At 44.8% G+C, this 10202-nt stretch overlaps 1 long non-coding RNA gene across 1 annotated transcript; it reads left to right on the top strand.

The window, feature by feature from the left end:
• Positions 1-1942: 1942 nt before the first annotated feature.
• LOC141728321 (uncharacterized) lies at positions 1943-4849 on the top strand. Its single transcript, XR_012579239.1, has 3 exons — positions 1943-2103; positions 2674-2758; positions 3738-4849. It is a non-coding gene; the product is annotated as an uncharacterized LOC141728321 (long non-coding RNA).
• The last annotated feature ends 5353 nt before the right edge of the window (positions 4850-10202 follow it).

The raw sequence follows: 10202 nt of genomic DNA, 5'->3' as shown, positions 1-10202 counted from the left end.
GTGCCTCTGATTGTCACAGTTTCTTCTCAGCTCCATCCACTACAGGCATGTCTGCATAAGGAGCCTTGCCCAGTCATGTAATATTTTCTCCTTTTTTCCTGGATAAAATTTGATATATTTCACCAAATACGTTCCTCCATGAAGACTTACAGCTCTTTGAACTAAACAATAATCTAAATAACTAAGTTAATTCTGTAGCAGCCTTCTCAGCAGGTTGGCATTGATGCTTGAAAATGCATTTCCTTTCTGTTTGTTTTTCCTTATTCTTTCTTGAAAGGAATGTTTCTTTAAAAGCTATATATAAATATAAATATATATATATATATATATATATATATACACACACACAAATATTTTTGTGGGATTTTTTTCCCAGAGTAAAACATCTACAGCTCTATTACAATTTAGCTGGGTTTTTTTAATCCAAGTTCATATCTTGGCTCTACAAAGCAGCTGCACTCCCTGGAGATCCTTTACTGTAACTGTGTAAAACATTATGAAGTGTGGGAAAAATCTTGATCTCTTGTTGTTTTTGTATTTCTTTGTGGAGGGGGGGCTTTTTTTCTTCCCCCCTTCCCCAAGACAATTGATTTATGGGAGAGGTCTCAGCCAGCCCTTCTCATTACTTCAGGGTTTTTTTATGGTTTGATATGAAATACAGCCAGCATTTAAAAATCTTTCCTTGACTCCTCACCCAATGGTTCCCCCATGCTGGGGAATATTTCCTCTTCCTTCCTCTCCTTTTTTGGGATATTTGCTTCCAGGTTTGCTGCTGGATTGGGAACACCTCCATGGCTTTGGGTGAAGCTTCCTTGGCTTTAGTCACCCTTCACACAATGATGTTGCTGCTTCCTTTCCTCTCTTGCTTCCTGCACTTGGTTGGCTGATTTCTCATTTGATTTTCCTTATTCCTTTTATGAATCTGGAAACATATTCCTGACTATTAGAGAGAGAGGCAATACACCAGGCTAGCATTTTTCTCACACACCTTTTTTTCTGCCAGATGCCATGACTTTTTGACTCAAATAAAAATAAAAAAACCCCAAATCCCAAAAGAAACAAATTAAAAAAAAAAAAACTTACAAAAAACCAAAAAACCAAACCAAACCATAAAAAAAAAAAAAAAAAGCCAAAAAAAGAGGAAAAAATGGGATATGAGAGAACTTAATCGGTTGGGGTGGTGTTGGGGAGTTGCATTTCCTCTCTTGATGCGTTCTCTGGTATGAATGCAGAGAATGCTGCATTCCTATTCCTATTCCTATTCCTATTCCTATTCCTATTCCTATTCCTATTCCTATTCCTATTCCTATTCCTATTCCTATCCCTATTCCTATCCCTTTCCCTTTCTCTCTCCCTTTCTCTCTTTCTCTTGTATTTCCACAGAGTTTTACAAATTCTGTATTTGAGAAACAGGGGTTGTCCCCAGGGAATAAATGCCATAATTCCCTGTACTAAGCTCCAAAGTCCCTTGCAGACACTTGGACAGGTGGAAGTATGAATTCATACAAATTCAAGATATTTATTTGCTGCTTTAAAAATACACATTAAAGGTCTAAAAGTCCTCTGAAGCTTGAGTTTTCATTCTTATAAAATCCATGTATGATATTTAAGAAGGTGGAATGATTCGGATAGAAATTCAAACCTAAAACTAAATTTTGAAGTGCAATCACACCCAAGCTCAGCACAGAAGGCCTGTTTTGTAGTTGGGTTTTTTTTTTCCTGAACTACTGGCGAAAATGCCAAGCCAGCACAGCCTCTATTCCATGGGAAACATTGTGAAAGTTTTGATTTAATTTAGCTTCATTCCTATTTCCCAGAAACTGGAAATTTACTTTCTGAAAGCACTGCAAACATGCTGTTTACTAATGAAATAAATAACAGCAGCTGGGAGGCCGAGGACAGCGAGGATTTCATAAGTGGCTGCCAGGATGATGGGGAGCTGTGGCTGGGAGCAAACCTGCTGCCAGCTCTGCTCTCAGAGCCAATGCTGAACCCAGCTCAGCACAGGGAGCCTGGGAGCTCTTGTGCCACGGCTTTTTCTTGAAAATCAGCATTTCCATGACTGCAGGAGGAAAAAAAGTGAAGTTTTCTACCTGAGAGGAGGTTGTAGCAAGGTGGGGGTCGGGCTCTGCTGCCGGGGAACAGGGACAGGAGCAGAGGGAACGGCCTCAGGCTGGGCCAGGGCAGGCTCAGCTGGGACAGCAGCAGCAATTTGCCCATGGAAAGAGAGCTCAGGCCTTGGCAGGGGCTGCCCAGGGAGCTTTGCAGTGCCCATCCCTGCAGGTGTCCCCTGGAGGTGGCACTGAGTGCTCTGGGCTGGGGACAAGGTGCCCATGGGGCACAGCTGGCACTCCATGGGCTGGGAGGGCTTTGCCAACCTAAATGATTCTACAATTAGGACTAAATTCAAAAAGATCTTACAGCTCATCCAGTCCCAACCCCCTGCCATGTGATAAAAATGAGAGTAGGCTCCTGGTACTAAAGTGATGTCAGGTTTTGTTATAATAAAAAGAAAGACCCAAAGCGTGAGGGCCCACAGGCCGAGCAGGAGTGTTCCTGTTGCTGGGGCTGCTCAGCAGCGATGGCCCCGATGTCCCAGATGAAGCACACATTCAGTGGGCCAGAAGCTCCTTTTTATCCTGTTTTTTGTCTCTTTGGATTGGTTTCTTTTAGGATCCTTCATTTGCACAAAGGTTTAAGGCGCTTGATTGGCCCTTTACAGTTCTGTCCAGGCTGGCTCCTGGTGCACTTTACTGAGGTATGTTATGGTACATCGAGTATGCATTTCTTATAACTACCCTTTTAACCCCTTTTACAATATACTAACCAAACTAACAGACATGCTTAACCATCTATCAACTATTTTACATCAGTTTCTAACCAATTTTTAACACCATGGACAGGGACACCTTCCACTATCCCAGGCTGCTCCAAGCCCCAGCCTGGCCTTGGACACTGCCAGCCACAGCTGCTGTGGGCAGAAAGCAAGCTGATAACCAAAATCACATCACCAGTCTCTATGAAAAGGTGTATTTTGAGCAGTATATTTTTTGACTCCTTTCCACTTCTCTGATGGTTCAAATTTCACCAACCATGAGACCAGCCTGCTTCAAGTCTTGCTCCTTTCCTCAGTCTTTTGGGCCTAATATTTGATAATTTTTCAGTCCCAGACTCATGCTAATGGCCCACACAAAGATGAGCCAGATAAGCAGAAATGTCCCCTACAATGATGCCAAATATTGAAAACTGGCTCTACAGCAAGGAAAGAAACTTTTTTATTTTTTTATTGACTTTTACAGACACTTTCTTAGAGCATTTAAGAGTTTCCACTTTCATCTCAGAGAGCTGGAACAATAACACATCACTTCCTGCCAAGGGCTGGTGCACACAGACGGGGTTGCTGTAATTTACATGAATTTACATAATTCACAGACCAAGAATCATTTGATTCAGGGATAAACGATATAAAACGAGATAAGCTGCAGCAAAATTTGCAGTTCAGCTTGTGGTCATTCTGGGGCAGAGAGGGGCAGGATTTATTGTGGTTTCAATATTTGTTTTCAGATTATCCCCAAAGCTCTCCTCAGTGTGTGCCATGTTTCCTATCTGTCCTTGGTATCCAACACTTCCAGACAGACCCAGAGCAGAGAACAAAGCTGGTTGTGATGGTTTTTAATTAAGTGAACGGTGCATGCACGTGTTGGTAAATTTTTTTTTTTTTTTTTTTTGCTTTAAAGGTACCAAGGTTTTGACTTCTGGAGGTGGAATGTGGTCCTGCTTTGCCTCTATCCCACTCGGAGCAGGTTAATGCTCCAGAGGCCTCTCTGCTTAGATCTCCCTTCATTCCCAAAGCCCTGCCTCTGGTGTGAGGTGATGGATGCCTGGAAATGAACTGTGGGGGGATTTATTCCGGGAGAGGAGATAAAAATAACTCAGCTTGTTTCTCTTTGCCCTGCAACTTTGGACGTTTTGCGTGAATTATGAGCAGCCAATACGTCTTGTTCTCAAGGGGGTCAGGTAGGGAAAAGGGGTTGGAGCTGGCAAGATAAGCCTTCCCTAGAAATTAGAGGCACATCCAGAAATAACCCAGAGTTTTCCAAGTCTGGGGGGCTGCCCAGTGATTTAAGGAAAAATAAAATCCCCTAGGACATGAAATCCAAACAAAAAAAGGCAGCACTTTTGCAGTGCAGCTAAATGGAGAAGCAAAGAGAAAGTACCAGGAAGGGCCATTAGAGAATAATGCCCCTGGATTTAAATAGATAACTTGGAGGCAGGGAATTTCCCTAGGCACGATTTGGCTGTGTGCCTGCCCCAGTAAAGCACTTTTTGACATTAAGGCAACAGCAGAGAGAAGCTGAGAATTTCAAAGGCACTTTATCTCCATTTGTTCCAGTCTTATTTTCTAATTGGCCTGGACTCTAGACATTAAAGGGGCTGACAAATGCTGCAGGAGTAAAGTATTAGTAACTAATGCACTTAATGGTCGTGAATAGACTTAATACATGAGGAATGAATTCTCCTTTATTTCATAGGAATTCAAAGGAACCTTGCCATAGGCATTAATTGCATTTAATTCCACGTTAGGGCTCATTCATCCTACCAACAACTTGGATAACAGCCCAAGAGCAAATGTGATTCTCTCTGGAAGTGTTTCTTCTGATCAAATACTTCATGACAATGTTTTTTGTGACATTGCAATGAGTTTTTAATATTTTTTTAATGCAATCTTAAACCAACCTGCTTTTCTGAGTGTAAAAATTGGCTCTCCAAAACAAGTAGAAGTACAGATGGATGCAATATTTTTATTTTGTGCTTCAGATGATACCATATGCCAAGCCTTAGGAGGTGCTCAGCTGCCAAGAAGGTACAAATAGAGATTTCCACAAGGTGAAACTGCCACGTTTTCACACAGCAGGGCTCAGTGAAGTGTCAGCCTGTCCTCAGAGAAATGGTGGCTTCTCAGTTGAGAAATCCTGGTTTTGCTTTGTGCCACAGCAATTTCCCTTGAATTACCTTTTCTGAGACCCTTCAGGGTAACTGGGAGTGCTCAGTTTTAGCTGAGGGAGGACATGGAGGATGTGTGTGAAGGTGGGTGATGGCTGAGGGTTCAGAAGGTGGTAATGGCTTCAAAAATTCATAATTTTAAGGTGGGTAATGGCTTCAAAAATTCACATTTTTAAGGTGGACAATGGTTGAGGATTTAGAAGGTGGTAATGGCTTCCAAAATTAATATTTTTAAGGTGGATAATGGCTGAAGATTTAGAAAATGGTAATGGCTTCAAAAATTCACAATTTTGAAGGTGGGTAATGACTGAGGGTTCAGAAGGGGCTTGGGGATAATCATTGTCTTATCAGAGCACATCTCCTGTCACTTAGGCAGTGAACTATCCTGATTTTCACCTCATACCAAGGCCACAGGCAGCATAAACAGTGTGATATCTCAAATAATCCTCCAGCTGTGGGTATGGAAACACTGTTCAGAAAACTGAAAGGGGTCAGATGATCTCTTTTGGGGCCAGCAGGCTCATTCAGCTTTCTCACAGGAGAGGCCACAGACAGCTGCGCCATTTCCAGAACACCTTCCTGCCTCTCCCCTGCACTCACCTGCCTCTTCATTCATTCTGTGGGATTTGTTTGCAGCCCTTTCCCACAGCTGGGGTGGTGCTGGCAGGGCTTGGGAAGGCAGTCAGCCTAAATTTAGAGCACCCTGACCAGTCCTTATAAAAACTAAACCTGTGCCCTGCTTCTGCCCTCCCCCCACTCCCCTGTGCTTTAATTTGAAATTATTTCATGTGCCTTGAGCTGGCAATGTGAACCAGTGTGGCTCTGGTGGCAGCAGGAAAATTCACAGATTTACATGAGCTGGGGATCATGGGGTTGTTTGGGTGGGAAAAGTCCTTTAATATCTTCAACTCTGACCATTGACCCTGGCCTGGATCAGGAATGGTGTGGCCAGCAGGAGCAGGGAGCTCATTCTGTCCCTGCCCTGCTGAGGGCACACCCAGAGTGCTGTGCCCAGCTCTGGCCCCTCAGGTTGGGAAGAACCTTGGGACGTTGAGCACATCCAGAGGGGACAGCGAGGCTGGAGAGGGGCTGGGAACACAAACCCTGTGAGGAAGCCCTGAGGGAGCTGGGGGTGCTCAGCCTGGAGAAGAGGAGACTCAGGGCTGCCCCCATCGCTCTGCACAGCTCCTGAAAGGTGCCTGTGCTCACCTGGGGCTGGGCTCTGTCTGCAGCAGCACTGACACAACCAGAGCACACAGCCTCGAGCTGCACCAAGGGAAATACAGGTTGGAGAGCAGGGAAAAGGTTTTTGCAGCAAGGGTGAGAAAGTTCTGGAATGGCTGCCCGGGGAGGGGGTGGAGTCCCCATCCCTGGGTGTGTTTAACAAAGCCTGGATGTGGCACTGGGGGCCAGGGTTCAGTTGAGGGGTTGGGGCTGGGCTGGACTCGATGGTCTTGGAGGTCTCTTCCAACCCAGTGATTCTGGGGTTCTGTGAACCTCCATCGAAGGGAGGAATGATGAATCTGACTCCATGTTCTCAGAAGGCTAATTTACTCTTTTATGATCTATATTATATTAAAAAATACTGTACTAAACGACACTAAAGAATACAGAAAGGATACAGACAGAAAGCTAGAAGATACCAAAGAAAACTTGTGACTCTTTCCAGAGTCCCAACACATCTTGGCCCCAGTTGGCGATTAAGTCAAAGCAATTCACAGCAGAAACCAATGAAACAATCACCTGTTGGTAAATAATCTCCACACCACATTCCAAAGCAGCAAAACACAGGAGAAGCAAATGAGATAAAATTGTTTTCTTTTTTCTCTGAGGCTTCTCAGGTTCCCAGAAGAGAAATCCTGGCAAAGGGATTTTTCCAGCAAATATGATGGTGACACACCACCAAACTCTGTCTCTAAACACCTTTCTGGACATACCCAGGGACAGATCTGCCAGGCTGTGACAGTGACACCAGAGTGCTGCAGACACCAAATGGGAGGATTTTAAAAGCTGTTCCTTTGCTGGGCACTTTTCCCTATTGATCCCTAATGGAGTACACATGGTTATTAGTGAGAGTTGGGGTTGTGCAGCCTGGAGAAGGCTCTGGAAAGACCTTCCAGCACTTTCTAGCACCTAAAGGGGCTCCAAGAGAGCGGGAGAGGAACTTTTAAAAAGGGCATGAAGTCCTAAGAGAAAGGATAGAGGCTTTACACTGACAGAGGGCAAGGTTTAGATCAGATACTAGAAAAAAAATCAATTTATTAAACATGAAACAAGCTCATCCTAACTTCTGTTTTACAACATCAAACATGTTTCTTCTCCAAATTGGGAACTCTTATTTTCAAATAGGTTTGGGCTATATTAAGCCAGTAATTATTAGTTTTTGTAGCAAACTCCTTATCTCCTCCCTCTTCAATATTTCACTGCAATTTTGTATTATGCCTCTGCTATTTATTGGCAGGTTATCTTTGGATAGAGAAAGAATGGAAATAGAATAGAGGAGTTAGAATTGTAATTTGAAGAACTTTAATTTTTTCCTTAAAGGATTGAGATGCAAAAGTACTGCTGTTTGCTAAAATATTACTTATAAAAAGTCGGGAAAAAGTCTAGATAATTTAAAGCAACCCAGACTTCCATAACTTCCTTGGCAATATCACAATTACAAATTAGGAAGGATATAGTCTTCCCAGTGATAGGATCCTCCTCCTGAAGATAAAACATTTCCACAGTTTGTGATCTAAACACGACGTGCAGGAAAACCACACAGGGTGATTGGATGGGTGCCAGGTGGACACAGCATTTTCAGGCTGTCACCCCGTGCCAGTGACCAGAAAGGTGCTTCCAAAACTCCATAAATTGGGAGTGGGGGTGTGGATAAACATCAGCAGCCATGCTGAGCCCCACCAACCACCCTGAGGGAGATCTGTATGCCCACCTTATCCAGGGAGCTTGTGCCAGCTGGAATTTAACATGCCAGGCTCTCCCCAAAACCCAGAGCTGTGCCCAGAGGAAAGGAGTATCACCCAGGAATTATTTGGTGATATTTCAGTGCCACCCTCAGAACAAACCCATCTGCAGCTTGTGTGGCTTTGCTGGACAATTTGTTTGCAGGGAGGATGGAGGAATGGCTGTGGTCACCCACAGAACCATAGATGGCACGTTCCGTGCTCTTGTGGGTGTTCTCCTTGTTCAGCTCACCACAATTCAGCAATTATTCATCCCAACCTTTAAATGCTGCCCAGACAATGGGTTTGCTGATGGTATGAGGAATTTCTGCATCTTTCCAGGCCCCACATGGGCAGGGGGGATCTCCCATGGGGTTTGCAGCAGGAATTTGGCTGATTTGAAGAGAAATGGTCGCTCTGTGGGATATGTCACCACTTTCCCTCTGCCATGTGTGGTACAAGAGATCCTCTCCTGTTACCTGTTCATGACCCCCACAATGTTCATAATCCCCAGCTTAAAAATGCAAACCCAGAAAGAGAGACAAAGGCTGGGACCCTGCCTGCATCTCAGATAAAAAGTGGTAGGGAACACAAGGAGACTCAGGACCAGGATGCCCATGCTGGAAAACACCTTTTCCCCCAAATCTGTGTAAGCACGCAGCTGAAACTGGATTTTTGGCCACCAACTGACTGCATAATGCCCTTGGGGAGGGACCTGTCTGCTCCCAGCAAAGCCAGCAGGTCCTTGCCATGGCCATGGGAGTAAAGGAAAGCATGTATGTCTCAGCTCTTCACTGCAGTCATCAGAGCTTTATGAATATGTGTTGTTTGCTCCTTGAATTTATAGCATCTCTCATGTAAAAGCATGCCAAAAGGCTCCCCAAAATGCTCTTTGAGAAGATAAGCCCCCCTGAAATATGCCCCTGCTGAGGGTGCTGGAAGTCAAACCTACAGCAACAGCAGAAAAAAAAAATAATAAAAATCAGTTCTCATTTTGCAGTGCTGAGGGTGAAATCTCTGCTTGCACAGCTCAGCTCTCTCCCCTGCAGCCTTGCAATTCAGGGTTGCCTTATTTCTGCTGTGCCTGAGCATGAGGAGAGAGCCCCCAGGGCACTGCTGAGGGCCAGGTCTTCATGGGCAGGAGCAGCCTGCAACTCCTGAGTGCCCCTCACTGCTGATGGGGAAAAATTGCCCCTTGAAATGCCCTCTGTGTCACCTGGAGAATGAGGGGACAGCCCTGTGGACTGGTTAAGGCTGTCACTGGGGTTTGTTCCTTGCACCCCTGAGCAGGCTGCTCTACCTGGGGTGTTCTTCAGAATGATCCTATAATCAGAATTACTCCAGATACCTCCCCATGCTCTCTCTTCCACCTGCCTCAGGGTTTTTTTTGTGCATGGCAACAGCCTTGGAGTTCAGAGGTACCTCAGGGCAGTGATATAACTCAGTTACCAGCAGTGGCTGTAAAATGCACTGATAAAGCAGAGCAGATGTTAAAGTGCAAACACAGGTTAGTTACCCCAAGTGGCCTTGTGGGGCCACTCTGGCAAGGACTTGGTGACGTTTTGCTGACTGGAGACACCCTCCTGCAATCACAGAGCTGAGACATCCCACTGGCTCTTTGCCACTTGAAAGCTTCTCATCAGCATGGCCTGCTGGATATTATTCCCTTTCCCAGAATCATGGAACCACAGAATGGTTTGGGTTGGAAAAGACCTTAAAGCCCATCCCATGCCATCCCATTCAGGGACACCTCCTACTGTCCCAGGCTGCTCCAGCCTGGCCTTGGGCACTGCCAGGGATCCAGGGGCAGCCACAGCTGCTCTGGGCACCCTGTGGGAACCCAGGGAACAATTCCTTTTGTATATCTCACTGAAATTTCCATCCTTTCACTTTGAACCCACTGGTGCATTAATGACCTCCAAAAATAATCTGGCATGAACACAACACCTTGTTTTTCCAGTCTCCAAGAAAAGAGGGGGGAAAATTCCAAACCCAAACATACTCTTTGGGATCAGAAATGTCTAGAATTCATATTCCCAGCTTGGCACTCCTTCCATGGGGTTAAGGCACAGCAAACAGAAGGTGTGATGAATGGCTGGGGGATATTGTTAGCACGTGTGTCTGGCACTTGGGAAAAGAAGAGATGAAATATCTGACTCGTATTTTCCAGTCATTTTCATCCCCCACCAAAATAAACTTCTCCTTGTGTAAACGGAGGTAATTAGTTAATCCACATACTGCCAGTATCTGCTT

The sequence above is a fragment of the Zonotrichia albicollis genome, chromosome 2, assembly GCF_047830755.1.
Source record: "Zonotrichia albicollis isolate bZonAlb1 chromosome 2, bZonAlb1.hap1, whole genome shotgun sequence".
Lineage (NCBI taxonomy): Eukaryota > Metazoa > Chordata > Aves > Passeriformes > Passerellidae > Zonotrichia > Zonotrichia albicollis.
This window is presented reverse-complemented; position numbering and strand designations above follow the sequence as displayed.